General features: G+C 38.3%; 1 pseudogene; it reads right to left on the bottom strand.

Annotated features, from left to right (window-relative positions):
* Window positions 1-5,486: 5,486 nt before the first annotated feature.
* Window positions 5,487-5,733, bottom strand: LOC110570234 (annotated as a pseudogene).
* Window positions 5,734-13,375: the final 7,642 nt, after the last annotated feature.

Below are 13,375 nucleotides of genomic sequence, written 5' to 3'. Positions count from 1 at the left end.
GTTGGAGTATTGTCTTCCCCTTTGGTGATTTTTTTCAAAAACATAAATATCCTCAGAACACCTGGGTGGCTCAGTCGGTTAAGCGTCCGACTCTTGGTTTTGGCTCAGGTCATGATCTCATGGGTCATGGGATCAAGCCAGCATCGGACTCCACACTCAGCAGGGTGGTGGTGGGGAGGGTGTCTGCTTGAAGAGTCTCTCCCTCTGCGCCTCCCCCCGACTCACTCTCTCTCGCTTTCTCTCTCTCTCTGTCTCTCTAAAATAAATAAATAAATCTTTAAAAAATATATAAATATCCTCAGGTAGGTGTATAGTTTTTTTTAGACCCTGTTCTGTGTCAATCACTACTCTGTGTGTATATGTGTCTGCCTGTCTATGTCTGTGTTTGTGTGTGCATGTGTCTGTGTGTGTCTGTCTGTGTGTCTATGTGTGTATTGGGGATAGATGTGCACAGAGGCTGAAGGAGCCTCCACCACCAACCCTTTCATACTGTGGCTGTGAGCAAAGAGCCATTTTTGGGGTGTGTGGGCCAGGAAGGATATTTTTATGATTTTATTTATTTATTTTATTATTTGAGAGAGAGGGGTAAGGGGCAGAGGGAGATAATCTCAAGCAGACTCCATGTTGAGCATGGACCCCTAACATGGGGCTCCATCTCATGACCCCAAGATCATGATCTGAGCCAAAATCAAGAGTTGGATGCTTAACCAACTGAGCCACCCAGGTGTCCCGCCAGGAGTTTATTTTTATAAGGAAAAAGAAGTGAGTGGTAACCTAGACTAGATGCATAAGAAGGGATCCAGCTGAAATCTGCTGCTGAGCAGAGGTGAAATCTTTATTAGCTGTGCCTTTAAAAATACAGACTTTCCAATCTATTCCCTGTGCTGTAGCCATCTTGTCTTCCTTGTAGGTAGAGCTGCTCCACCCTCCTCAACCACACCCTAATATTAATACTTGTCTCTTGGTATAAAATTGGAGTGTTGCTTCTTCCCTTTTCATGCTTCTAGATAGGTACATTTTTAGTTTGTTTACTTATGTCAGGTTTCCTGGAAATCACCTCTGACGCAGAGATTTGCATACCAGGAAGGTTATGAGGGAGAACACTTGGGATCAATGCCTGTGAGGGAGTGAGGAAAGCAAGACTGGGGGGAAGGAGAAGTTGAACTGGAAAGCCATAACTATCCCCACAGGGAGCTCCAGGGCCAGGATGACCTTTCAACGTTGTCAAAAATTGAGGCGAGTGGTGTGAGCCTCTGTATTCTCATTGGATATGTGCTGCTTACCACACCATAAGCTGCCTGAAAGGGCACAACCTTGGGCAAGGCCACCTTTGGCTAAGAGCAATGCCAAGAGAGGGACATAACTGTGAGTCATTAGCAACGAACACTTCCAGCAGCTGGAGGGCTGAGGGGGGTGCGGATCTGGGTGGTGCCTCACAACATTTACTACAGATATTTACCTGGCCAGACCTCAGAGAAAGCTCCAGAAAAGATTGCTGTGAATCCTTTTACCTCCACTCACTTTCCCCCCCATTTTTTCATGGCTAGAGTTGACAATTAGGAAGAGAGGTGTAGGACTCCCAGATCTGTGGCATGAGCAACTGGGGAATACAAAAAAAATATCCCTGGCTTGAGCAAGTGGATGGGTGCTGGTGCAGTTTACTGGGATGGGTAAGGAAAAGGCTTGGGGCAGGGAGAAATCAAGGTTTTAGTCTTTGAGAAGCTGAGTTTGAGATGTTTGTGAAACATTCAAATGGAGATGTAAATTAGGTAAATGAATAAATGAGTATGAGCCTAGAGAAGTCTGGGATACTGCTGTAACTCGGGAGTTAGGATATGAAGTGGGTTGAAAGCCATGGGAATGAATGAGGTCACTTGAGAGAAGTGTAGAAAGAGAAGAGAAAACCTAGAGCTGAGCCTCCAGGAAACCTTCAACATTTTAACGCCTGCATAGAGGAGGATGAGGAGACAGAGCTGGAGTAGTCAGAGGAGTAGGAAGAATACCGTGAGCAGATTGTGTCACAAAATCCACAGGAAAAGAATGTTTCAGAAAATGAGGAAGTGGTCGGCAGTATTAAATATTGTTGGGACGTGACGCAAGTCGAGGATAAAAAATTTTCCATTGGATTTAACAACATGGGAGGCCATTGGTGATCTTTGTGAGAGCTATTTTAAGAGAATTATGGGGACAGAAGGCCAGATTGGAGTGGGTTGAGGAATGAGAGGAAAGTAAGGAAATAGAGGCAGTGTGTATAGAAAACTCAAGAAGTTGGCCGTGATAAGCAGGAGGAAAGAGATATAGGGCAGTTAGCCGAAAGGGTTTGTGAGCTTGAGGGATTGTGGTGTTGTCTGCTCGTTTGTTCACTTTTGGATATATTTTTTAAAAAAAGATTTTATTTATTTATTTATTGGAAAGAGAGAGACAGAGACAGCACAAGCAGGGGGAGTGGCAGAGGGAGAAGCACTCTCCCCCCCTTGAGCAAGGAGTCCGATGTAGGGCTTGATCCCAGGACTCTGGGATCATGACCTGAGCCGAAGGCAGATGCTTAACCAACTGAGCCACCCGGGCGTCCCACTTTTGGATATTTTAATAGAAGCACCACATACATACAGAAAAGCACAAATCAGGTGCACAGCTTGATGAATTTCCACAATCTGAGCACATTCACATAACCAGCATCCAGATCAAAAAAGAGAACAACTAAAGGCTACATTCTGTATGATTCCAACTATATGACATTTGGGAAAAGGCAAGGCAATGAAGACAGTAAAATGAGCAGTGGTTGCCAGTGTTTAGTGGGGAGGGAGAGATGAATAGGTGAAGCACAGGATTTTTAGGGCAGTGAAACTACTCTGTAGAATACTACCGTGATGGATACATGTCATCACACATTTATCCAAAGGCATAGAATGTACACCAAGAGCCAACTCTAATGTAAACTATGGACTCTAGATGATTATGATGTATCAATGTAGGTTCATTGATTGTAACAAATGTTTACCAGTATGGTGGGGAATGTGATAATGGGAGAGGCTATGCATGTGTAAGAGCAGAGGTTATATAGGACATCTCTGTACCTCCTCCTCAATACTACCATGAACCTAAAACTGCTCGAAAAAATAAAGTATTTTTGGGCGTCTGGGTGCCTCAGTTGGTTAAGCGTCTGCCTTCGGCTCAGGCCATGATCCGGGGGTCCTGGGATCGAGTCCCACAACAGGCTCCCCCTGCTCTGCAGGGAGTCTGCTTCTCCCTCTGCCTCTGCCTGCCACTCCCCCTGCTTCTGCGCTCTCTCTCTCGCTCTCTCTCCGTGTGTCAAATAAATAAATAAAATCTTGAAAGAAATAAGGTATTTTTTTAAAAAGTGAGAGAACACCCCAGAAGTCCCCGTGTGACCTATTTCAGTAACTAGCCCCTGCAAAGGTAACCATTACCCTAAGATCTAACACCATGGAGTAATCTTCCTTATTTTTGAACTGTAATGGAATCCTCCAATATGTACTCTTTCGTGTCTGGCTTTTATTACTTCACATTACTTGTGAGATACATTCATATTATTGTGTGTAGCAGCAGTGCATTCAGTCCCATTGCGGTATATTATTTCATTGTGTTAATTTATCCATTCTACTGTTAAAGAGCATTAGGGTAATTTCCAGTTTGGGGCTATTATAAATAGTACATTTTTATGCGTGTATCTGTTTTTTAGTACTTAAACAATCATTCATGTGCTCCATATAAATCACTTTTCAGAAAGTGCTCAAACATTTTAAAGCATAACTTTGTGAAAAGAACACACAAATCTTAAAAAAAAAAAAAAAAAAAAAAAAAAACTGAAGAAAAGACCATCCTATGGTCCGATCCTACAAAGTTAACTTCATGAATTTCACAGCAATTTATTAAGATTCTAAATAGTCATAAAATATTTCTCATTGCATGCCCATAGATCGAAAGGTACAATGAGAAAATTGCCCCCAAACTAATCCCCCTCTGTTGGTCTCCAAATAACTTTCCTACTGCACGTAATCCATGAGCCCATTTAGGTCCACATTCCTTAAATGTTTGCTTTAAAATAAGCCAGCAGTTAAGTACTAGACAGAAACTTTTTTTTTCCAGGACATATGTAGATAGGCAACAAGTCAAATTCAAGCTTTCTATTTTTAAAACTTTTTTCTTATTGAGGTAAAATTCACATCACATAAAATTAACCATTTTAAAGTGAACAATTCAGCAGCATTTGGTATGATCACAATGTTGTGCAACAACCACCTCTATTTTGTTCCAAACCATTTTTATCGCCCCAAAAGGAAACCCGATGCATGTTAAGCAGATGCTCTCCGTTCCTCCTTCTCCCTCCCTCTGCCCCTGACAACCACCAACCTGCCTTCACCCTCTACAGATTTATTCTGGATATTTCATGTAAATTCTGGACATTTCATAGAACTGGAATCATACCATGTGACCTCTGGTGTCTGGTTTCTTTTCACTGAGCATAGCGTTTTCGAGGGTCATCTGCATGTTATAGCATGTATCACAACTGCATTTTATTTATGGCTTGAATAATATTCCATTGTATCACATACCACGATTTGTCCATTCATTCATTGATGGACATTTGGTTCCTTTCCACCTCCTTTTGGCTATTGTAAACAGTACTCCCATACACATGAGAGTGTTCGTGTATTTGTTTGTTACCTGTTTTCAATTCTTTGGTACAAACCTAGGATTGAAATTGCTGGGTCATATGGTAATTCTATGTTAACTTTTATGGGAAACCACCAAATTGTCTTGTACAGTGGCTGAGCCATTTTCCATTCCCACCAGCAATGTATGAGACTTCCAATTTCTCCACATCCTCACCAACGTTCACTATTTTCTTTTTGTTTTTTGGGTTTTTTTTTTTATTTTTTCACCCATCATCCATTTTTTTTTTTTTTTTTGGTAATAGCCATCCCAGTGAGTGTGAAGTAATACCTCATTGCCTCATTGTGGTTTTGATTTGCATTTCCATGATGACTAAAGGTGATGAGCATCTTTCCACATGCTTGTTGACTATTTGTATATATCTTCTTTGGATAAACATCTAGTCTAATCCTTTGTCCATTTTTTTATTTGGGTTGTTCGTCTTTGTGTGTTGAGTTGTAAGAGTGCTTTAGATGTTCTAGACACCAGACCCTTATTAGATATACAATCTGCAAATACTTTCTCCCATTCTGTAGTTTGTCTTTTCAGTTTCTCGGCCATGTCCTTTGATGCAATTGAGATGATTATGGGTTTATTTTTCTTCCTTCTATTAATGTAGTGTTTTGCATGGATCAATTTTCTGATGTTGAGCCACCCTTGCATTCGCAGGGTAAATCCCACTTGGTCATGGTGTTTTATCTTTTTAATATGCTCTTGGAGTCTGCTTGCTAGTATTTTGTTGAGGATTTTTTTTAATCCAAAATGTGTTCATTGGGATAGTTTCCCACTCATCATGATTCAGGGTGCTTTTAATGTTGCTTCCGGCTGAAGGAGCATCCTTCTGTAAGCCTTGCTTTTCCTCCCATAGACTGGCAAAGGGCAGCCAACACACAAAACTACTGTTTGTGCATGGCTAAAGACAGTGGTGATTTTGTAGCATCCTGGGCACTTCACATCCATGAAGTAGGAGTTGGGGATCTGCACCAGGTGCTTCTTCTTGTGCTTCTTCTTCTCCTCTTCCGGGGACTGGTGGAGGAGGTCCTTCAGGAGGGGCATGTTTTTGTGGGGAGGTCATCACCACTGGAAACCTTGTTGAGGATTTCTGCACCTATATCCATAAGGGATACTATTCTATAACAAACATTCTATTTTAAAGAGAAAAAGAAAAGAAAAAAATGTACCAATGCACTTTACTCAAACAAAATAAGGAAAAGGCAAAACTCACACCCCAGCAGTCATAACCTTGAACAGTATTTTGTTACACTGAAAAATATCATTGGCCGTACATCTTGCAGGGAAATGTCCTTCAACAAGGATCCTGCTTAATCTATACAATATAGTTAAAAGCAATGAAATCCGAAGCTCATCAAGTCATCTTAGAGATAAGGAAACTGTGCCACAGAAGTTAAATGATTTGCGTGTGGTGACATTTATGGTAAGCAGGAATTGGCACTTTTATTTTGTCACTATTCACCTGAAGCACTTTCCACTTCATCACTCTCTCCTTTCCTACCAATCTCCAAGACTTCCCTCTTGCCAAAACCCACACTACAAAATTTTCTATTGAAAATGATGTTCTGCAATTTAAGCCAATTACTCCCCGCTATCTTCTTTGGTGAGACTAGAAAACAGCCAGTCAGTATTTTATCACAAAAAAAACCATTCACATACTTGAAGTACAACAAAGCGTGTGGCCAAGTTCTTTGACATTTTTTGTTCGTATTCTTTCCCAAGCCTTCCGGGCTACTCTGTCCTGGATTGGTACATGTTCTCTCCATCTCTGCAGGCTATGAAAGCCAAAATATGGCCCTACTGTCCTAATAGAGGGGAATTCACAGGATAAAGCAACTGTTGACTGTGAAGGTGGATGTCATATTTTAAAGTTTGGAAAGTGACATAAAAATATGAAACCTACTGCAAACGTTCAGGCTGAAATGTTCAAATTGAGAGTAATGTTGAGAGACAGGAGAGTAAAAACGTGAACAATAATGATTTAATTCACATGCATGAGTCAATCGTATTTAGTTAGTGGGTGGAACTAGAAGTGGGTGGAAATAAGATGGTGAAAACTAGGGAGAAAAACCAGCCATAAAAAAGTCAGGGTCAATTCAAAGGTCAAATGAACCATAAGTGAATCAATTTGGATTTATGCTAAGTAATTTACACAATGATCTGCCATCTATCAGGCTTAATATGACATGCTGCTTCTGGTATCCTTATAAAGAGGTGCTGAAGGGCCCAACATTTTAGGGTTTTTTTGTGTTTTTTTTGTTTTGTTTTTGGTGGTAATTTCAAGCTCCATAACTCCAGCTTTTTGACAGTAGCACTCTTGTTCTATTGTTTTTTGCCCTTTTGAACTTTTCTCACTTTTCCCTGCTTTCAATAGGGTTCTTTTTCCTTCTTATTCTGATTCCTTGTGGCTGGTATAGGTCACTGTGTCCTCCTGCCCAACCCCCTTCACAAGCACAGCACCCCCACTCTGCCACTGTGCCTCCCCAATGGCAGGGACCCCCACTATCTGAAGACAGTTGATAGGTCCCTCTCATTTCCCCTTTCAAGGCTGCGGGGGAGTGGCAGCACTTTACACATCTTCTGGTAAATATATTTGCACTTCTGTTGGGTATGTGATTAGAAATGGAATCGCTGGGTCACAGAGGATGAAGGTATAGTTAGCTTTAGAAGATACTGCCAAAGAGTTTGCCAAATGTCTGTACCAGTTTATAGACTCCCACCAGTGATGAATGACAATTCGAGTTTCTCTTCATCCTCACCAACAATTGGTGTTGTCTTTTTTTCATTTTAGCCACTTTGGTGGAATTGTAGTGGTGTTTTATTGTGGGTGGTGGTTGCTGTTGTTTGTGTGTTTCCTTTAATTATTTTGAAATAATTTTAGACTTATGAAAAAGTTACAGAAAACGGTATGGAGAAATCGGTATACCCTTCACCTCGCTTCCCTTAATGTGAACATATTATGTGCCCATAATATAACTATAGAAACCAGGAAGTGAACATTGATACATTATGATTAACTAACTTACAGACCTTATTTGAATTCTGCCGGTTGGCCCACTGCTGACCTTTTTCTGTCCTGGATCCAATTTTATTTAATTCAGGATTTAATTCATGTCTCTTTAGTCTCCTCCAATCTATGACAGTTCCTAGGTCTTTGTCTTTCATGACTGTGGTAGGTTGAATAATGACCCCCAAAGATGTCCATGTTCTGACCTCTGGAACCTGTGAATCACATCATGTACGTCAAAAGGGATTTTGCAGGTGTGATTAAGTTAAGGGCCTTGAGATGGAGTGATCACCCTGCGTTAGCCAAGTGGGCCCAATTAATCAATCATAAGGGGCCTCATCGGAGGAGGCAAGCAGGAGCTTGCTGACTCTGAAGTCAGAGCAGGAGAGGTGACAACAGAAGCAAAATGATGGAGCAATGCAAGGAAGAGGTCCCTAACCAAGGATTGCTGGCAGCCTCTAGAAGCCGAAAAGGCACACAAACAGATTCTGCCCATAGAGCCCCCAGAAGGAACACAGCCCTGCTGACACCTTGACTTTGCACTTCTTACCTCCAGAAGTGTAAGAGAATAGATGTGTTTTGTTTTAAAGCCCCTAAGTGTGTGATAATTTGTTATAGCAGCAATAGGAAACTAAAACAATAAACTTAACACTTTTGGAGAGTACTAGTTTGTAGGATGTTCCTAATTTGGGTTTGTCTGATGTTTTCTCATGATTAAGTTGAGGTTATGCTTTTTTTTTTTTTTTTTTTTGCAAGAATACCACAGAAGTGGTGTCTGGTCCTTCTCCATGCATCATGTCAGGAGGTACATGATGTCAGCGTGCCTTATTACTAGTAATAGTCAGTTTGATCACTTGGATTAGGTGGTGTTTGCTAGGTTTTTTCCACTGTAAAGTTTTTCTTTTGCCCTTTGATAAACCTTTGAAGGGAGATACTTTGAGCCTAATAATGGTTATCAATTTCCATTGTTCCTTCTACATCTATTAATTGGGATTCTTCTGTAAGAAAGGGCTATCCCCACCCCTGCCACTTTGTTTATTCACCTATTTACTTACATCAGTATGGACCCATATGTATTTATTTTATTCTATGGGTTGTAATCCATGGCTATCATTATTTACTTTGTTGTTCAAATTGCCCCAAATTGGCCACTGACAGCTCCTTCAAATTGGCCACTCTATAAAGATATTTTCCAAATTTTCTTCTGAAAGCTTGATTGTTCTACCTTTCACATTTCTATCTGCAATCCATATAGAATTCATTTTTGTGTATGGTATGAAGAAGGGGTCAACATACCTTTTCCCCTGAATGGATAACCAAGTGATTTGGCACCATCTTTTGAAAAAACTACCCTTTCCCTCACTGAACTGCAATGTCATCATTGACATAAATCTGGTGACTATGGGTGTGAAGTTGTTTTTAGATTCCCTATACAGTTCCATTGGTTTATTTCTCTATCCTTGTATCAATACTACATTTTTAATAATTGTAACTAGATATAGCTTAATTTCTGATATTATGTTTCATTTTCTTTTTCTTCTTTAAGATTGCCTTGCCTATTCTTGACCCTTTTTATTTCCATATAAATTTTATGATTGGCTCGTCAACGTCCACAAATGAAAATAACCTGTTGTGATTTGCTTGCAATTATCTTGACTCTGTAGATCAAATTAGCAAGAACTGACATCTTTACAATATGGAGACTTACAGTCCATTTGCAATCTACCTGTTTATTTTGGTCTTATTTACTTCCTCTCAAACATGTTTTAGAACTTTCTGCTTAGAGGTCTCAAACAATATTCCTAGTTTCACTCTCAGGTATTGAATGTTTTCCAATGCTATTGTAAATAGTTTTGGTTTTGGTTTTGTTTTGTAGCCTGCTTTTGGCTTTTAACAAACCCATTTGTCAATACAGATTTTTTTTAAAAAATTTCTTCCCATAATGGCAAATAGAGGAAAATTGACAGAGAAGAGTGATTCATAATTATTAGATGAATCAGAATGTGAATATAATGAGAAAGATAACAGCACTCCAGACTCAAATGATGACAGTGAAACTGATTGTGTAAGTGAAATTTCAGACTGTGAGTCTTCAGCTGAAGATCTACAACCTAGATGAATTTTCTCAGACTCAAAAATTGACAAGTGAATAATATATTTCTAAAGACAAAAAAAGGATGACAAAAAAAAAAATACCCAAACCAAAAAAAGACACACACAAAAAGGAATGACAGTCATTTAACAGGAAGTACTTTATTATGCAGTGTTCTGTGACATGGACCTGAGCCATCCATTTTCACTGAGGTCAGGTGACCTCATTCTATATCCCTTATGATGTTTTTGTGCCGAAAATTACTTGATACAGAATTACATGTTATATTCAAATCCTTCTTAAATGGTTTAATAAAGTTATTTTTCACTATGCGCTCATGCTTACTTCTGTAAATTATTTGTAAGATAACTTAAAAATATAAAGATTGAAAAGAGCACATTGGATTCAGATGGTAAATGAGACGGCTATTTTTGCTGATACATTAAGGGTTAAGGTCTGTTGTTTGTTTGCTTGTAATTAGATTTCTCCTTAAGATATAACCCACTGGAGATGTCCAATAAGATTACTGTTTTTAAGGGTTTTTAAAATAATTCCATCATTAGATACAAATTTAAGTCAGTTTGTTTTATGTTATTTTTTCTTTTTAAGGATTTTTAAAAACATAACATTTTTATTTTGGGCTAAATTTAGATTTACTGAAAAGTTGCAAAGATAGTACAGAGAGCTCTTGTATAACCCTTACACAATTTGTTCTATTGTTTACATCTTACATTGCCATGGTGCTTTTGTCAGATCTAAGAAACTGTCATTGGTACATTACTATGAACTGAATTCCACACTTTCTTTGAATTTCACCAGCTTTTTCATTCACGTCCTCTTTCTGTTCCAAGATCCAATTCAGAGTAATGGTATAGTTTTTATATTTAAATTTTCAAATTGTTTGTTCTGGTATGTAGAAATACAATTGATTTTTGTATATTGACCTCATTAACAGTGACCTTGCTATATTCACTTGTCCTCATAGTTTATCTTATCTTTAATTCTAATTTTAATTTTAAAAATTTATTAGTTTATTATTTCGATTTTTTTGGATAACCAGGCATATCATCTGAAAACAGGGAAGGTTTTAATTTTTAATCAACTTTATTGGACTGTAATTTATATATCATAAAATGCACCCTTTTAGAGTGTACAGTTGATGAGTTTTGATAAATGTATACACCTGTGTTCCTTCTCAGTTAATCTCCACTGCCCAACCTGGCCTCAGGCCATCACTATAGATTAGATTTTTCTCCTCTAAAATTTCATATAAATGGAATCATAATATGTGCTATTTTGTGTCTGGCTTCTTTCACTTGGCATAATGATTTTGAGATTCATATATGTTTTAGTGTCTTGGTAGTTGGTTTCTTTTTTTCTTTTTTCTTTTTTTTTTTTTTTAAGATTTTATTTATTTATCTGACAGAGAGAGACATCAGCGACAGAGGGAACACAAGCAGGGGGTTGGGAGAGGAAGAAGCAGGCCTCCCGCGGAACAGGGAGCCCGATGCGGGGCTCGATCCCGGGACCCTGGGATCATGACCTGAGCCGAAGGCAGACGCTTAACAACTGAGCCATCCAGGCGCCCCAGTTGGTTTCTTTTTTTAAAGATTTTTATTTACCTATTAGAGATAGAGAGTGAGTGAGAGAACGAAAGAGCAAGGCGAGGGAGAAGCAGACTCCCCCGCTGACCAGGGAGCCCGAGGCGGGGCTCTATCCCAGGACCCTCCGATCATGACCTGAGCCCAAGGCAGATGCTTAATCTACTGAGCCATCCAGGCGCCCCGGTAGTTGGATTTCTTTTAAAAAATATTTTAAAACTTTCTTGATGTGTAATTGAAGTACACTAAACTGCACATATCTAGAGTATAAAATTCAGTCCCTTTTGACGTACATATCACTTGTGAAACAATCACCACAATGAAGATCAAATGTTTCCATCATCCCCCCAAAGTTTCCTTGTGCCCCTTTGTAATCCATTCTTCCCTCTACCCTCATCTCCAGGTCTGTACTTAATTTGCTTTTTCTATAATTTTATATTAATTAACTCATGCAATATGTACTTGTCTTAGCCTGGATTCTTTGCTTAAAACTCAGCATAATGATTTTGAGATTCATCCATGTTGATGAATAAACCAATAATTTGTTCCTTTTAATTGATGAGTAGTGTTCAGTTATATGAATTTACCACAATTTGTTTTTCCATTCATCAAATGATGAACATTTGCATAGTTTCCATTTTGGGGCTTTTACAAATAAAGCTGTTATGAATATTTGTGTACAAGTCTTTGTATAGACATAGGTTTCCATTTCTCTTGGTTAAATACCTAGAAGTGACATAGCTAGGTCATTTTGTTGGTAAAAGTTTACCTTTTTAAGAAATTTCCAAACTGTTTTTCGAATTGGTTGTACTATTTTATATTCCCATTAGCACTGTATGAGAACTCCAGGTTCTCCACATCCTCCTAAACACTTGATATGGTCAATATTTTAAACTTTAGCCATTCTGCTGGATAGTGGTTTTAATTTGCACTTCCTTGATGACTAATGATATTAAATATCTTTCAATGTGTTTGTTTACCATTCACACATCTTTTTTTTTTTTTTTTTGTGAAGTGGCTGTTCAAATTCTTTGCCCATTTTTTAAAATTGGGTTGTCTTCTTACCGTCAAGTTGCAAGTGTTTATATATTCTTGACACAAGTCCTTTATCTGATTTAGGTACCGTGAATATTTTCTCCCAGTCTGTGGCTTGTCTTTTCGTTTTCTTAATGATGTCTTCTGAAGAGCAAAATTTTAAAATTTTAATGAAGACCAATGTGTTAATTTTTCTTTTATGGTTTGTGTGTTTGCGTTCTAAGAAGCTCTTGCCTTCCCTAACATCATATGTTCTCCTACTATTTTTCTCCTAAAGTTTTATAATTTTAGGTTTTATGTTTTGATATATGATCCATTTCAACTTAGTTGTTGTGTCTAGGGTGAGGTCATAGTAGAGGTTTGGTTTTTGCATTAAGATATCTGGTTGTTCCAGGACTATTTGTTAAAAAGAGTGTATTTTCCCTATTGAGTGACTTTGGTACCTTTGTTAAAAATAAGTTATATATATAATTTATATATGTTGGATTTATGTATATTATATTTTGTATGTATGGAATATATGTGTGTGTGTGTGTATGTATGTTTTTCTGTTCACTGATCTGTATATCTATTCTTACATCAATACCACACTGTCTCGATCAGTACAGTTTATTAGTAAGACTTGAAGTCAGGTAGTATAAATACTCCAACTTTGTTCTTTTCCAAAATAATTTTTTATATTTTAGGTCCTTGGAATTTTCATGTAAATTTTAAAATCATCTTGTCAATGTTCACAGAAAAATCTGGTGGGATATTAAATGGAAATGCATTGAATGTATAGATCAATTTGCAGAGAATGAACATCTTATAAGAATACAATTGATTTTTATATATTTATTTTGCGCCCTGCAACCTTACCAAACTCACTTACTTTGCAGAGGAAGTAGTTCCTTTTTTTCAGGAGGAAATAGAAAGAGTGAATATAAACCAGTCTGTCAAGACATTCGGCTG

Source organism: Neomonachus schauinslandi, chromosome X, assembly GCF_002201575.2.
Source record: "Neomonachus schauinslandi chromosome X, ASM220157v2, whole genome shotgun sequence".
Taxonomy (NCBI): Eukaryota; Metazoa; Chordata; class Mammalia; order Carnivora; family Phocidae; genus Neomonachus; species Neomonachus schauinslandi.
The sequence above is the reverse complement of the archived record's forward strand: the minus strand, read 5'-3'. Positions and strand labels throughout refer to the sequence as shown.